Below are 16,928 nucleotides of genomic sequence, written 5' to 3' on the forward strand. Positions count from 1 at the left end.
TCATGTTGTGAGCCCAAAGAAGCTTGGTTCTGATTACAGTGTAGGAATATAGCAACAGCAGCAGGGACAGCCACACAGTAGATGAACTATCCAGTAAGAGTGATGCCAAGCAGGCACGAGCAAAGCTTCCTTCTACTTTCTTTTATCTGAGCTGTCACCAGCAGATATCACCACATTTCGAGTTTGTCTTCCCACCTTAAATAATTTAGTTGCTAAAATCTTCACAAGTTTTCCCAGTGTCTTCTCTTTTAGTTGATTCCACAGCCAGTCAAGTTAGCAAGCTAGATCAGCCATCACAAGACCATTCTTTGTCAATGTTTCAATCATTACATCTCATTACATCCTTCTTAATTTCCAAGTGAAAGCATCAACATTAAAAAGTCATAATTCGACCTAAAATAATACAACTGTGCCATATGCAATTGCAAATGTATTATTATTATTAATAGTAGTATATTTTAGAATTTTAAATTTTTATTCTTACAGAATAGGTGGCAAATTCCCTCAAGGAATACTTAGACTTTTAGTGTTCAATAACTTAAATATAGTAATAGAAGTTTATATCTCTTAACCACTAGTGTTATCTCAATTGATTTTATATTATATGACAAAGACACAGAGGAAAGTTACAGCATTTAACAACTGAACAAATTTCATCAGGCTCCTTTATTATCCTCATTTTTATTCCCATGTAAGTCACATGCCTTGAGCTTTTCTGAGATATTTTCTTCATCTCTAGGTTTGAAAGGTTCAAAGATATCCTTATCATATTTTAGAAAATTGGAGAAAAAATTTCTGAAGATGTCCATTTGTAGTAGGATTCTAGATGATCACTCACAGGGAGCATCTTGATTTCATGGCTGGGAAAGCAGACAATCTGAAGTGTTGAAGTTCAATCCAAAACGAACATCCGATTATCAACACTTGAAACAAAAGAAGGAAAACATGTGATTTGAATTTCATGATGCTTTACCTTCTGCTTTCTTCCAATACAATAGATCTGACATTATGAAAAATGCCTAAATAATTTGCTACAACCTGATATGTATTTTCAAAACCAACATCTCTGAGTTATCATAGTCATGAGGAAGACCATTGCGAAGGTCTTTGTTGCTTGCCTTCGTTCTGAAGGAATTAGTAAGACATTTGGGCATTTAAATTTTAAAGATATTCTGAGAACAATTTGACCACTGAATGTTAATGGATAATATAGCTAATTTAATTTTATCTTTTCCTCACTGTCCTGTGTTGCAGCAATTCTGCAAAATCTGTGACAAGGAAGAACCAACTCTACAAACCTTCCCCAAGTGCTGCTGCACACACAGCTCTCAGCAAAGTCAGCCAAAGTGAGTGCTTATCTGCTCATGTCCTACCAGGACCTTATATTAACACACCTCACAAACTCCCACAGAACTTTTTCAGCACATTTTCTTCTGTTATCTTGAAAAGCAAATGAAATCCTTTTCCTCGATACTGCTATTTTATATGGCTTCCCTGCACACAATGAAATGAGTTTTCTTGCCAAATTAAAAAATGTCCTGTAACTCATTGATTTACTCATTCATTCATTCACTCTTTCATTTATTCATTCTTTCATTTCTAGATTCAAAAGTTTTTAAAGATGTGTATTAGGCAACTGGTACTTTGCTGGAGTATTAGAGAAAAAACTGAATATCTGAGGCCCTGCCCTCAAGATACACACAATGAATGTTCTTCCCCTATTTCTTTCCACATTGACTGTTTCCCTTGTTTATTTAATTTTTATCATAGGCAAAAATCTTTTTTTTCTTGTTAATTTCCCCATATGTTACATATGGACAGATTGTTAGTCATAATCCTGCAGTCTTATTTACAATCCCTTTGCCTTTCCTATTAGGAGTTTTTTAAAAAATATTTTAGGTACTACCTTTCTGCCTATTGATATACCCCAGGAACTCTGGGTAAGGAGGTGGGGAAACTCTGCGAAAGGAGGTGCAGATTAGATGACTCTGAGGGCCTTTGGCTTTTTTGGCCAGGGCCGGGAATTTCCTAATGCCAGATGAGATAGGGAATTTGCAAAAGTAAACCCCCAGTCACTTGCCTTTGAGAGAAGAGAAAGCCTGATGTGGAGGAGTAGGAACACAGCCTGGCTGATAGGATTCTGAGTGCCAACAAGGAAGTGCTGGTGGCAGATGGGAGGCCAAAGGGCACTTAGCACTTACTAGGTAGGTTATATATTCAGCCCCTCTGTGTCTGAAATTTTAAACTGAGCTTCAGATCACTCCCTAGGCACATGCTCTTCTGAAACCAATCACAATAGTCCTTGCAACCAACCATTTGTTAGCCATCTCTCCGGTTTCCTGGGTCAGCCCCCAGTCATCTTCTGACAACATCCTTTGACCTTTGCTGCACCACCAGCATTCTTTGGAAACAGATGCAACAGATAGCTGATAGCTGTACTTGCAGTGCTTTTAAAGAGCTATCAATCTGCAGAAATGCACTGCATTTTACTGACTCCACCTCCCTGATCTCAATCCTAAAAAGATTCAGAAAGAAGTGATTTGTTCTTCATTTGGGCTGATATTTATCTCTGTCTTAGCATCTTTTTCGGATTGCTATTTTTTCAGTATCTACAGGTACTTCATACTCAACCAAGTCTGAGCCCATGGATGCTTTGCTTTGTAATTGCACAGTTAAGTTCTGTCAGTGACCTGTTCCTTGGCCATCTCTTGTCATTGGCTTTATTATCCATCCTCTTGTTCTGGTTTATGAGACATTCTAAAATTGGTAGAAATCAACTTGCTTCATGTTTGGCCCCAAGCAAGTGGAGGGGACTTGATGAACTCTTACATTTGTTGTCACATCTCTATCTTCTTTTCCTGAGTGCTCTTTCATCTTCTCTTGTATTTTTCCCAATGTTTTTTAAGTCTGTGGTGTGTTTTTCTTTTTAATCTTTCTTTAATCTCTTTCTTTTGAATATAATGTTGTGAGACAGCAAAGATGCATATCTGCATTTAGCTGTCTGTGATTAACTGAAAGCCTCAAATATTCCTTTCTCAAAGGTCAAAAGCAGCTTCGTGTTAATCCTCAATTTCCCCACAACTCTTAGCATTCATTATTATTTACATTTGGGTTATGTAACATTAAGAATTTCTTATTCTTTCCATGTGTCTAGTCTTTATTATCACTCTTGTGATGTCTACTCCTTAATATGAAATTTTCAACAGCCCTGTTTAATGGTCTTCTCACTTCTAAGGACCAAGTTAGGTAACACATGCCCATCACTCATTGCAGAGAATAGCATAAGGCATGGACTCAACTAACAAAGGCCTTGGAATGATGTCCCTGAGTTTTCACTTGTTCTTATGATGTTTACTGAGCCAGACTGTGCTATCTGTGCAGTCAGAGTAAATTTAGCTTGTTGTTGTCCCTAATACCTAGAACCATATCTAATGTATGTGTATATAAAAATATTGGTTGCTTAATGGATGTTTGTAGAGGAAAGGTCATAGGCTTCTTGCCTTCCTAGTAATAGGCCATCTGAATATATCTGTCTAGTTCCTGGAATCCGAAATCTCGTAAATGTCAATTCCTAATATTTGTTCAAACAAATATATTCTATAAAAGGAAAGATTTATGACAATATCTAAAATTCCTGCAAAGTGAAGTTTATTCCTAGAGTCAGTTTCATGGCTGCTTATGTTTCATGATAAGCAGCTTGCCATAGCTCTTGAGGCAATTTTGTGAAGATGATGTGGTTGGGTTTTTCCAATGGCACTAATAACAATTTGTGGCATTTTAAAGGTGGTTAACACTGGTCATGTCATTTTACAATTTCCCTATCGAACTATTTCTATAAATATGATATGCAGGATGTTATTTTTCTGAGAAACATCAAAATATAAATGATTTGCCTTTCATATTTAATATTGAACAAAAAAGATCCCACATAGTTTCAATTTAAATGGAGCTATGCTATAATATGGGGTGGCCCATACCCTAACTAGACACCATGATGGTGGTAAGTAAAACTGCAAGTACCAGGAATGGGTAGCTTCTTTTTCAGTTGTTGACCAGTGGGGACTCACAGACCTTCCCAACATTACAAGGCATTGCCAATGCTCTCATTTACCCTGCAGAACCTTGGGTAAAATTCTATTGCTGAAGACACAGCATACCTGACTTTTCAAACATAGATAAATCATGCTGGTACTGATCTGGAAGGTTCATCCCTCCTGGTTAGATCTCATAGTTGAAAGGTGGTGTGCCTTCTACTAGAGGAAAAACATTATGGTCACTTGTACCTATCTGTGAACCATGTGAGTTACAATAATGATGGCACTGGCAAGATTTGAGCACTGATGTAAAAGTGGCATGAACATTATTGGATTAACCAATCATTTTCTTATTGGATCTAATGCCTGCTCCATGAGATGGAAACCATACTTTACACTATTATTTGGGCCGAGAATCTGTAGCTGGATAGGTCATATGCCCTAGGGAAGAACCTATTACTATTATGTTGCTAATAATCTGATAAATAAAAAGATCCCTAATGACAGACATTGCTACGCTTATAGATCAATGCCTATCTCAACCATCATAAGATAAACTTCTTTTTGCAGTAGACGTTAATAAACACAGGGAACCCAGCTCAGCCCTTAGTAGGACATCTATATTAAACCCATTCTCCCAAGGCTTCATGTCAGAAAAGAAAACAGAGCTATTGTAAGAGCTAGAGTCAGTGGATGACTACAGTGAAACTGTTTGCATATATGAACTCACAGAAATCATGACAGTAGGCACAAGACCTATTTAAGCTCAGGCAAGAAAAAAAATCCTAGCATGGAGGTGGGAGGTGTGCATGAAGTCCTACCCCTATACAAGGAGCTATTGGCATTTAGTAACTTTTTGGAGAGGAAGAATCTTTTCTTCTATTATTTAGAAAAAATTTATTTTTCTTTTCATGTACCAACCCCTGTTCCCTCACCCTCCCCTTATCCAGACCTCCCACCTCCCACTCCCTCCCACACCCATTCCTCAGAGAGGGTAATACCTTCCTTGGAGAATCAACAAAGTCTGGTATATCAAGTTGGGGCAAGACCAAACCCCCCATATTAAGGCTGAGCAAGGTATCCCACCATAGAGAGTGGGCTTCAAAAAGCCAGTTCATGCCACTGGGATAGGCCCTGGTGTCACTGCCATCCCCCACAACAGATCAAGTCTCCTAACTGTCACCCACATTCAGAGGGTCTAGTTCAGTCCCATGCAGGTTCCCCAGCTGCCAGCTCTTAGCCCATGAACTCCCTTTAGTTTGGGTAAGTTGTCTCTGTGTTTTTTCCCATCAGGGTCTTGACCCCCCTTGTTTATATGATCCCTATCCCCACTCCCCAAGTTAACCCAGACCTAGAAAGATGAACACCGTATGTGTGTACTTATAAGTTGTTGTTAGATGTAAAGATAAGGGTGGCCAGGCTACAACCCACAACCCCAGAGAAGCTATGTAAAAAGGGGGATCATAAGAGGGTCATACATGGAGGGCCCCAGAAAGGGAAAATAGTTAAGACCCTCTGCGTAAACTGGGAGACAGTAAAGGGAGGAGATGGGGGAATGGGAACATGAGAGATCAGGAAGACTGAGTTGTGGGAAGGGTGGAAAGGGAGAGCAATGAAAGAGATTATCTTGATAGAGGGAGTCATTATGGGGTTAGGGAGAAACCTGGTGCTGGAGAAATTCTCAGGAATCCATAAGAATGACTCCTGATAAGAGTCCTAGCAATAGTGGAGAGGCTATTGGAACAGGCCTTCTCCTTTATTTGGATTAGTGACTACCCTAAGTGTCATCATAGAACCTACATCCAGCAACTGATGGAAGCAGATGCAGTGACCACAGTCAAGCACTGGTTTGAGCTCCTGGAGTTTGGTTGAAGAAGGGGAGGAGGATGGATCTTTAGTCACATTCTTAAAATGTGCCTCCTGGTACATTGATTGTGGTTCAGGACAGGTCCCATGCCTAAGATTATTTGAGTAACACAAACTGGAATCACTAGGTTTTTCAAAGAGATAGAGAATGGGTATGGAGGTAGGGGCAGATCTGGAATGAGTTGGGGGAGAGGAAAATACTTTCAAAATACATTTAAAACACTAATACAAATAACATAGAAAATAAACCTATTTTATTTCTTCTTTTTCTGCTCATGTTCCAAGAAAAGAGAGATATTTATGCTAATATTTGTAATTACCACTTTGTCAAGTTTAGCTGATAAAGAAGCTTTGGGCTACCAGGTAGACAGCGTCTTTTAAAATCTGTTTGTCCACAGGGAAATCCTGTGATTTTGTAGCTGGGTCAAGAGCAGTAAGTCACAGCACTGGCCAACCTGGATGGGCATCCATCTGTGATGTATCCAAGGCTACAAATTTCCGGGCAAGGGGCTCAGAACTCTCTCTCCTGAGGAACTCAACTTCATATAAGGAGAGGTAAAGTGGATACAAGAAAAATGCCGTGTGTGTGGAGAGCATTAGGAAAGGTCATATATTTCAAAAAAGAATATTGTTTACAAGGAGTGTTAATAGGTTTCAGGGGAAATGTTAATTTTTTTTCCTGGATGAAATAGCTACTGTAACTTTTTAATGGTTAATCATTCATTCCTGAATTTTTATATTAAGCATTTCATATTACTTTATTGACTTAACTTTTATGCTCTTCTTCATTTTGACAGTAAAGAATGACCAGGCAATACTCTTAGAAAATTGGAGACCATTCTGCAGCTGCTCTCTGTAGAGGGAAGTGAATAATAGGGTGCCCTCAAGGAATTTCAAAGGTATCACTCAACGGAAACTTTTGTGTCTGAAGAAAACTAGATCATTTTATCATGGTAGGCATACTGATATGTTTGCTTTAATAAAATGCCATATTTCTGCCTTTAATCTCTTGTCAACTCGCTATTAAAAAGCCCCAGAGTGCATGCGTGCAGCACATGTAAACACTTGTGGTTTTGAAGTTACCACAGAACATACTAATAAAGCATGTAATTTGTGTTTGGTGCACAGACTGTAATAATTTATTGAGTGGTAGAAAGAAGCTAGAGAAGTGTTTTCCCTGACATTAGCCAGCAAGACAATTTAATTAGAGTGCTCCATGTAGGGATACATGTATGCTTGCACTCCTGTGATGAGATCATGTTAAAAAAATAAGAAAAAAGAAAAAGCACCAAAGACAACACAAATCCACTTCATTCACACAGAGAAAAAAACTACCAGGTGTTTTAATGTTTTTCCTGTCAAGGGAAAGCATGTCATTTCTGAAGGGAGGTGTGTGTGTGTGTGTGTGTGTGTGTGTGTGTGTGTGTGTGTGTGTGTGTGTTAATAAGTGTGTGCATTTGTCCAAAACCTGATGATGCATTAACAGAGTGCAGATGAAGTTAATTCAAGGACTTAGACATTACCATAGCAGCAATCACTTTTATGGTTTATGGACATTTTCTACATGGCCCCTGGGGAAAGAGGGTAGAGAACAATGTCTTTCCTCTTTTTATGTGGAATCACACAATGTGGAAAGCGTGAGTCACTCGTGAGGCTTCCTAGGAGATCTCATCCTCAGTCTTAGGTTTGACTACGTTCCTCTAAGCAGCCAATTGACATATTCATGTAAGGTTCTTGTAGGGGGCTGTCCTTCAATTGGGTATTGCTCGCCTTTACTGTTCCATTTCATCCCGCAGAAGGCATATCACACACAGTAAATCAGCACAGATGATTCAGGTCATAAGGACACAAGTCGTGGAAAGAATAGTGTTAAATATACCAATTTCTGGATTTTTTAAATGAAATTCTGTATTTCAAAAATCAAACCACATTTTACTTACTCAGACAAAACAAAAGCATGTCCAGTTAAGAGAAAATATCTATGCTCAGAGCAAATGACCCCTAGGTATTCAAAATGTGTCTATTTCCAAAAGATGTAAGACTTGCCTTTGGGGAACCAAGCCACTGTTTTCTGTATGTGTTCTTAAATGTAAACCCCATGTAATACATGTAAGTATACATGGACCAAGTTTCAATGCACACTTGTATCTAGTGCTGAAAGTCATTTAAGTCTGAGGGTTGATTAAAATGAACCTTTTGGTTTACCTGTGAGTGGCAACCTGTGTTTTCATCTTGCTTATTTACTGGTCCCTAAGCAGTTCAATCCAGATTATAGAAGGGGATTAAAAAGCATCAAGACTATTTGTTTTTATAGAGCTGTTGTGAAAATATGAAAAGAGATAATTGCATAGTAACACGTGCCTGAGTGTCCTCGGATTGGGAGGACAGTTCAAGTTGCATGCAACTATCTATTGAGGATGGCTCGTGGTCCTGTCTTGGAGACAGAGGACTGCAGGCTATATTGAAAGTTGGACTTTGCTTTCTCTGTGTGCCATTGAACCCCTGGTTTCCATGTTCTCTTATATAATGGCAATAAATACTACATTTGCCTTCTCCAAGTCATATTTGAGCCAAAAATTATTATTAAAGAATTCTTTAACTTATTTTATCAGGGAAAAGACCATAAGCATATGGTAGGGCATTCAGGATTCTGCCCTCTGAAATCAACTGAGGAGTGGCCTTGTTGGTAGATGGCATTAGACCATCTTCCAGAAAAAACTCAGATTTGCCACAGAAGCAGTCATCATAGAGGATGATCTAAGAGAAATGCCACATGATTAAACAGGGAGATTCTGAGATAGAAGAAGCATTGCCTTTGGCATGACCACATGTGTTGAGGGGAAATCAAAAGCAAAAGACAACAACCAGAAAGAAGTGTTTCTGCCTGGCAGAAATATAGCTGTTCATGGTGGTAGTTAATGATCACATCATAGGATGGTAGCAGACAGTACATCTTGTAGATGGTTTCTTAGAGTTAATTCTGTCGTAGTGTCCCTTGTATTGATGTGATAAACACCAGGATTGGAAACAACTTGTGGAGGAAAGGGTCTAATTGGGCTACTTGGTCATATCACAGACCATCATTGAGGAAGTCAGAGCAGGAACTGAAGCAGGCAGGAAGGCAGGAGCCATGGAGAAATATTACTTACTGGCCTACTTTCTGGCCCAATTTCAGCAACCCTTTTTATACCTCCCAAGATCACCTGTTCAAGGTCACACCCACAATGGGATGAGCCCTCCTACATCAGTCTGATCATAATCAAGCAAATGAACCACATGTATGGAGACATTTCCTCAAGTGAGGTTCTCTCCTCCTAGCTAATTCTAGTTTGTGACAAGTTGAACAAAAAATAACCAATACAAGGCTCTAGCCGACTCCCTGAGTTTTTCTCCAAATGCTGTCTTCTGAAACATGAAAAGACAATTCAGAGGAGAGTTAGATGTCATTTGAAGTGGCAACAGCTTCCATCCTCACAAATATCAGAGCTTGTTCATGGTAGGACATTGTTCTGTTGTTGTTGTTGTTTCCAACTTGACATAAGCTAGACTTATCTTGGAAGAGGAAACTTGATTGAGAAAATGCCCCTACCAGTTTGGCCTGGACAAACAGTTATGCATTTTCTTGGTTAAAGATTGATATGAAGGGCCTCGCCCACTGTGAGTGCCACCAGCCCTGAGCACGTGGATTTGGGCTGTACAAGAAAGCAGACTGAGCAAAGCCATGGAGAGCACGCCAGTAAGCAATGGTGTTCCATGGTCTCTCCTTCAGTTCCTGCCTCCTGGTTCCTGCTTAGAGTTCCTGCCCTGACTTCTCTTCACAATGAACCTTAAGCTGTAAAATGAAACAAACCCTTTCTTCCCCAAGTTATTTTCCATTGTGATGTTTATTATGGCAATAGAAACATAGCTTACAAGGACAGTTGTGGGTGCCAGACTTACAGGGTATTGACTTGAGATACTTAACCCTGTAATTTTGGTGAGGATCATGAAAATGTTTGGAGTTTTGAGATGAAATAGGTATTGGACACTTAGCACTAAATGGGTGATTCTGTGGGAACATGGATGGCAAAGCTCAGTGAAGGTTAAGAGAGAAGTTTGACAGTCACTCCAAGACTCTATCAGGACCATTTGTGTGACCCTCTGATTTGAGATCTGTAGTTTCTGCTCAGCAGGAGCTGCAAAATCAGCAGTGATTCAGAAGTGAATCCCTGAAGTAACCTCCTTACCATTTTAAAACTAAGACAATTGAAGCTGGTTAGCTGGCACAGAGAAACCTGCAATAATGAAGGAGACCAGCATCATTAGGGTGAAATCCTCTGGGAAGTTCTCTTTAGGGTCAGCACACAGAGCTGTGATCCAGAGGCTGGGAACTGACTCTGGCAATGTCAGAATCTTGCGTGTGCTTTGGCAGCATGAATGCTGCAAGATTTCCTAGGGCAACGGAGAAAAGCTGAGGGTGGCTCGGTGAGGCCAGGAGAGGCCTGGTGAAGACACAGTCCAGTGGCAATAGTGGCAATGGGGCCAGCTGCCCAGGCTGGAGAAGTAGAGCTTCCCAGGCCCTTTGGAAACCAGAAGACTGTCAGTGTGTCCCAGATCTTTGTACACTATTGAATTATGATACCTTTTTGATTTGATTATGAGTGTGCCCATGGACTAGCAAGTGAGTGAGACCCAGTTGTGAAGGTCTGTGGAAACCTGCTGTGTGCTTCTTTTAACTGACATGTGAAGACTCATGTTCGTTTGGCTAATGAGAGTTTCTCAGAGGTCTATTACTAGTCATGGAAGAAATACACGTGTTTGGTGAACACTGATTGACATCAGCAGAAGTGTCACAACCTACTGCTCAGAGTAGGCTGTGACATCCAATGTTGAGAGGGACAGACAAGCCCATGAAACATCCTCCCCTTCTCTCTCTCTCTCTCTCTCTCTCTCTCTCTCTCTCTCATATATATATATATATATATATATATAGCCATTGAGAATATTATGAAGAAAGCAAGCATGAGATGCAGGGTTGGGAGGTGTGCTGTACATTCATTCTCTAGTCAGAAGTTTCTAGTAGACTAAAATGATGAGCTTCTAGTTAACTGCAAGCTCTCTCTTTATAACATCCTCGCAAGGGCTTCCTGCCTACAAAGAATCTGTCTCATTTCCCACATATCAGTGGGCACAGAAAAAGCACATCACCCCAGTTTGTAATAGCTGACACTAAACATGTTTTAAAACATGGGTTATTTCTTTCCCTGACTCCAACTTTAAGGCTCCCTTTTTCCCCTATTGCATTTCTATAAAACTAAAAAGGTAGATTCTTATCTTTCACCTGGGAGCCTTTGGGTATACAAAGCAGGTCAGAGCCATGTGTGTTTGATTTATTGCTCAGGCTATCATAGCTTTCCGCATAGCCACTGGAGTTCAGTGTTTAAGTGTTCCTTTCTTCCTAGAGGGACTATTGCATTCTAAGTAGCTTTCTTATATTTCTCTTTTTCCGGAATGAGTTTAACCCCAGATTACAAAGGTAACCAGTTGCAGAAAAGGAAGACTGTCCAAAGTCCTGTGGAGCTCATAACCTGTCAATGCTGATGTTATCTGCTCCATCTCTGTCTAGTAAAGCCAGAATAAAAATATAGGCTTGCTTTGCTCTAGCCAGAGTATTTGCCTTTAATTTCACACTGGCATCAGTCCTTTGACATCATCAATACAGTGTACTAAAACAAGAGGAGCTGATTTCTTTTTGCTATTATATGTAAGCCAACGTAGTGTGTTTTATCACAAAAACATGAGGAGCCACGATTCAGGCTGACTGTCATGAGGTTGCAAATCAAGTTTTGGGATTGTCTTTTCCCCTAATTCTGTAGCTCTGGTGGAGGAAGGCAGTATAGATAGGTTAATCTGGAAATGCCTCTAGGCTAATTCAGCCCTTTTCTAAGTTCCTTCCAAACACTGGGATCATTTTACACCCATGGATTATTTGCCCAATATGTTTCCTTCCTAAGTTAGTTAATGAAAGTGAAACCTCCAGAGAAACCACTCTTGTATCTTGTTTCTATATTGATCCATTTAATATCTTTCCCCATCTTTTTGGAACTTAACCTAGTGTCGGGTGTTTTGTTTTGTTTTTAAGATGATGGTGTGCTTGAAAGAAATCAGTTTGGAGGAAGGCACAAGAAATATCAGGGGACATTATCTCCAACACAGTCCTTCTCTATCAGCATGAGCTGTGTGGCTTAGAAGAGGAATGAGGCTTTTAGCTGCATTTCTCTTTTTTGCATGTGGCTCTTCCTTGTGAATTAACAATAGGACAGAGGCTATGTGTTACAGATTAGTGACGAAACATGTTTGCTGTGGAACCCACTCACCTATATGCATACTAACCACAAGTATGCTCCAGTTTTATATTTGATTTATTTATTCTTGCTTTCCACAGTAGTTCTTCCTACACTAATTAGGTACCAAGTCAAGAATTAAGTCCTGGAGATACAGCTTTTCATTTGTAACAATTGCCCACACAAGCTCACTAGACAAGGAAACACAGATGGAAGTGGTAAGAATGACAAGACTTGAAGGAAATTGGCTTCTTTGTTCCTTTTTTCTTGATATTTGTTCAAGTTATTTATTTTCTTTAACATTTCTGTTGCCAGAAACAGATGTGGAGAAGCTATAACATAAAGGAAGTCACGTCTTGTTAGGGAGAGATACACCAGGTACAAGTAAATGATGAACCGTCAAAGGTCTGTACAAAAAGCACCAGAGTCATTTTGAAACTCGTGGTCTAATCCAGGGGGAGTGACTTGGGAAGTGCTAGAGAGGTACATTTGTACAGGGAGCTGAGAGATACATGGAGCCATGCAAGGGAGAAGGGGATGCTTCATATGGAGGACCCAGGCTATGCAGAGGAATCAAGAAGCAAGTGCTTGCTTGAGAAACACACATCAGAAGAAATGAATAAAGCCTGAGCAGAGCATGAAAGGGAGTGGAAACAGATGAAGTTGGGGAGAATTCTAAACACCATAACAGCAAGAAGCCTTGAACCCGAGAGAGACTCCTAATCATATGGAAGGTTTAGCATGCTGCCTGGATCCTCAGTGTGAAAATAGATTCAGGAGCCATGTATCTGTAGGATATTTATACATGAGGAAGGAAAGAATATTTACCTAAAAATATAAAAATTTCCACAGAGAAATCAAGGTAGTTGCCAATATCACATGTGTATGTGGAAGCCAGAGGTTGACTCCAACTTATGTTTTTGAGATATGTTTCTCACTGAACTTAGAGTTTATGTATTGGCTAGATCAACTGGCCAGGAAACCCAATTCTGCATCCTAAACATTAGGATTACAGGCACACAATAGAGCATTCAGCTTTTTACATGGGTGTTAGGAACCCAAACTCAGGTCCTCATACTTTCACAGCAGGCAGTGCACTAGTTGAGCTAATTGCCCAGCCTTTCATGTCTATCTTTTGTATTATCTAAATAAAAGATGCTCAGATAAGTTGTTTAATCCACCAAGGACTTTGGTATATTCCTTTACGGTGTATGAATATATATGTCGCTATGATTGGTGTAATGAGCAAGCCGACTGGCCTATAGTGGAGCAGGATAAATTTACATGGGAAAGCTGGGAGGAAGAAGGGCAGAGTTACTGGAGTCCCCAGCAGATTCAGGGAGAAGCAAGATGCGCATGATGTACTGAGAAAAGGTACCAAGCCACAGGAGAAAGCATAGATAAGAAATAGGGGTTAATTAAATATGAGTTAGCTAGTAACAAGCCTGAGCTATCAGCCGAGCATCTATAATTAATATAAGTTTCTGTGTGCTTATTTAGGAGCAGCTTCCAGCACAAGAAAACTGCCTACAAAGGACAGACTTTGGCTTCTCAAATTTTTTTCTTAATTGTCATCACACTGTTTTGATGATTATTATATCACATATAGTCCCAGAGAGTATTACTCAAGTTTCTTTGAGAAAATACTCTGGATAATCACCTTAAAAAGAGGGTGTTTTATTTGGGCTCATATTTTTACTCTTTGACTATTTTGTTTCCGGTGCTTTGGGATCTGTGCTGAGCCAGAACCTAGAGGCAAACTGGATGCCCCTCAACTGAAGAGTGGATAGAGAAAATGTGGTACATTTACACAATGGAGTACTACTCAGCAGAAAAAAAAAGTGGAATCTTGAAATTTGCAGGCAAATGGATGGCACTAGAAGATACCATCCTGAGTGAGGTAACCCAGTCACAAAAAGACAAAAAAGGTATATGCTCACTCACATATGGATTTTAGACATGGAGCAGGGCATTGCCAGCCTACAATCCCACCTCCAGAGAGTATGGGAAGCAGGGAGAACCCTAAGAGAGATATACATGGTAACCTGGAGAAGGATTAGGGGACAAGATCTCCTAATTGGATTGGGAGTCGGGGTAGGAGAGGCCAGAAGGAGATGGGGAAAAGAGGAGGGGAGAGGAGGATATGGGAGAGCAGGAAGGTTGAGCCAGGGTAAGAATAGAGGAGAGAAGGATGAGAGATACCATAATAGAGGGAGCCATTATAAGTTGGAGGAGAGATCTGGCACGAGTGAGATCTTCACAGATCTACAAGAATGACACCAAATGGCATTAAGGCTACCTTAAATGCCTTCCCATGATAATGAGATTGATGACTACCTTATATGCCATCCTAGAACCCTCATCCAGTGGTTGATGGAGACAGAGGCAGACACCCATAGCTAAAAACCAAATTGAACTTCTGGAACCCAGTTGCAAAGAGGAGTGATGAGCAAAGGAATCAAGAGCAGGCTGGAGAAACCCATATAGACACCTGACCTAAACAAGGGGGAACGCATGGACCCCAGGCTGGTGACTGAGAGGCCAGCATGGGACTGATCCAGACCACCCCCAGTCATGTGCCCTGAATCTGGGTGACAGAGAAGAGGCCTCAGCAATCTATGGGACCTTGGAAAGTAGAGCAGTATTTATTCCTGGCATATAAATAGACTCTCGGAGCCCATTCGACATGAAGGAATCCTCTCTCAGCCTGGATACATGGGGGAGGACCTAGGCCCTGCCCGGGATGATATGACAGACTCTGAAAATCCCTCATGGAAACTCTTGCCCTCCCTGGGGAGCGGAGGGGGGATGGAGTGAGGTGGAGTGTTGGGAGAATTGGGGTGTCGGGGAAGACGGAGAGGAATAGGGAACTGAGAGTAATATGTCAAAAGTTAAATAAAAAAGAATAACATTATTCCTACTGTTTCCATTTAGGAAATACAAATTTTAAATGATTTTCAGAGATTATTTTTAAGTTTTATGTCTTGTAGATGCTTGAGTAAGATTACTTTATAATTTGTAATGATATATTAGAGATTACAATATTGAGTTTTCACTGAAGTATGTACTTTATTAGTCAGAATAACTATTTCAATAAAAGATTATACATGAACATACATATGCCTAAATATCTTTCATTATCTATCTATTATTTGTCAATCTATCTAGTATCGGTAATCTATGAATCAATCATCAGTCATCTAACTTTCTAATTATCATCTATGAATTTACCATCGATCTATTTTGCTATTATATAATACATAGGTGATTTATGAAACTTCATAAATATACATATATATGTATTGCTGAAGGCTTCATCAATTTACAACTCTGCAGACTGAAGACATTTTAAACCACATTGCACCTTTTAGATATCTGAGTACTCAATTTGTCTTTTTTGCGTAACTGTTTTACACATACAGGGCTTCAGACCTCAGCAGGAACAACGTAATCATTCACTCTAGCCTTACCAGATAGATTAGTAACTACTATGCCAGCCATTGGAGATTATCTCATTTTTTCTCTGCATATCCAGCAATGGAAAAGATAGGCAGTTCTTAAAATGAGGCAATATGGATCATTCTAGAATTTTCGAGTACTTGCTTTTTGTTCCATCTCATCACAGAGTAAACCTAATCTCCCTTCTCCCTAACCAAACAAGCTTTAACTTTAAGTCTACAGATTATATGTCTAGTTTTCTTATGTCTCCCATTATAAGTTCTTACAACTTTTAATTGGTTTAGAATTCTCAAGCCTGTTGACATTAGCCATCCAGAGCTGAGTATACCCTTGACAATCTGGCAGGATGAGGACAGATTTAAAGTTAGCTTCTACCTTCTTTGGGACTGAAATAACAAAAGAAATAGTTTAAAAAGTTTTAAAGAAAACATTTTCATATTATAAACACATTTGGGTGAGTGTTGGGGTTAGATTGACAAATGTCTTTCTGAACTTTTGTGGCTTTATCTGTTACTAGGGTTTGCTCTGAAAAAGCTGATGATAAAAATACATAGAAAAAGGAAAGCATCATCATAAGTAACAACATGGCTCATGTGAAAAATACATAAATAATCACTCACTTAAAACAGCCTTGTAAGAAGATAACACCAACTGGCAAACTAAACAATAGTGGAGAGACTATACTAATAGCCCCTCCTTGATGATAGGGTTGATGACTATCCTATATGCCATCCTAGAACCTTCATCCAGGGACTGATGGAAGCAGAGACAGATACACACAGCTAAACACTGAACTGAACTCCTGGAACCTAGTGACAGAGATGGAGAAGTGATGAGGAAAGGGGTCAAGACCATGATGGTGAAACCCACAAAGACAGCTGAGCGGATAAGGGGGAGCTCTTGAATCCCAGACTTATGGCTGAGAGGCCAACAGGAGACTGATCCAGACTCCATGAATGTAGGCGCCAGGGAGGAGGCCACAGAAATCACTGGGGCCTTGGGTAGTAGATCAGTGTTCACCATGGTTTATGAATGAGCTTTGGGAGCCCATTCCAAATAGAGGGATGCTCTCTCAGCCTGGACACATGGGGAAGGGCCTAGGTCCTGCCCAGGATGAAATGACAGACTTTAGAGATCCCCTCAAGGAGGGTTTCACCCTCCCTGGGGAATGATGTGGGGATTGGATGGGGGGCTGGGGAGCTGGTGGAGGGACAAGGGAGGAGGGGCGGGAGAGGGAGCTGGGACT

Source organism: Mesocricetus auratus, unplaced genomic scaffold, assembly GCF_017639785.1.
Source record: "Mesocricetus auratus isolate SY011 unplaced genomic scaffold, BCM_Maur_2.0 Super-Scaffold_100013, whole genome shotgun sequence".
Taxonomy (NCBI): Eukaryota; Metazoa; Chordata; class Mammalia; order Rodentia; family Cricetidae; genus Mesocricetus; species Mesocricetus auratus.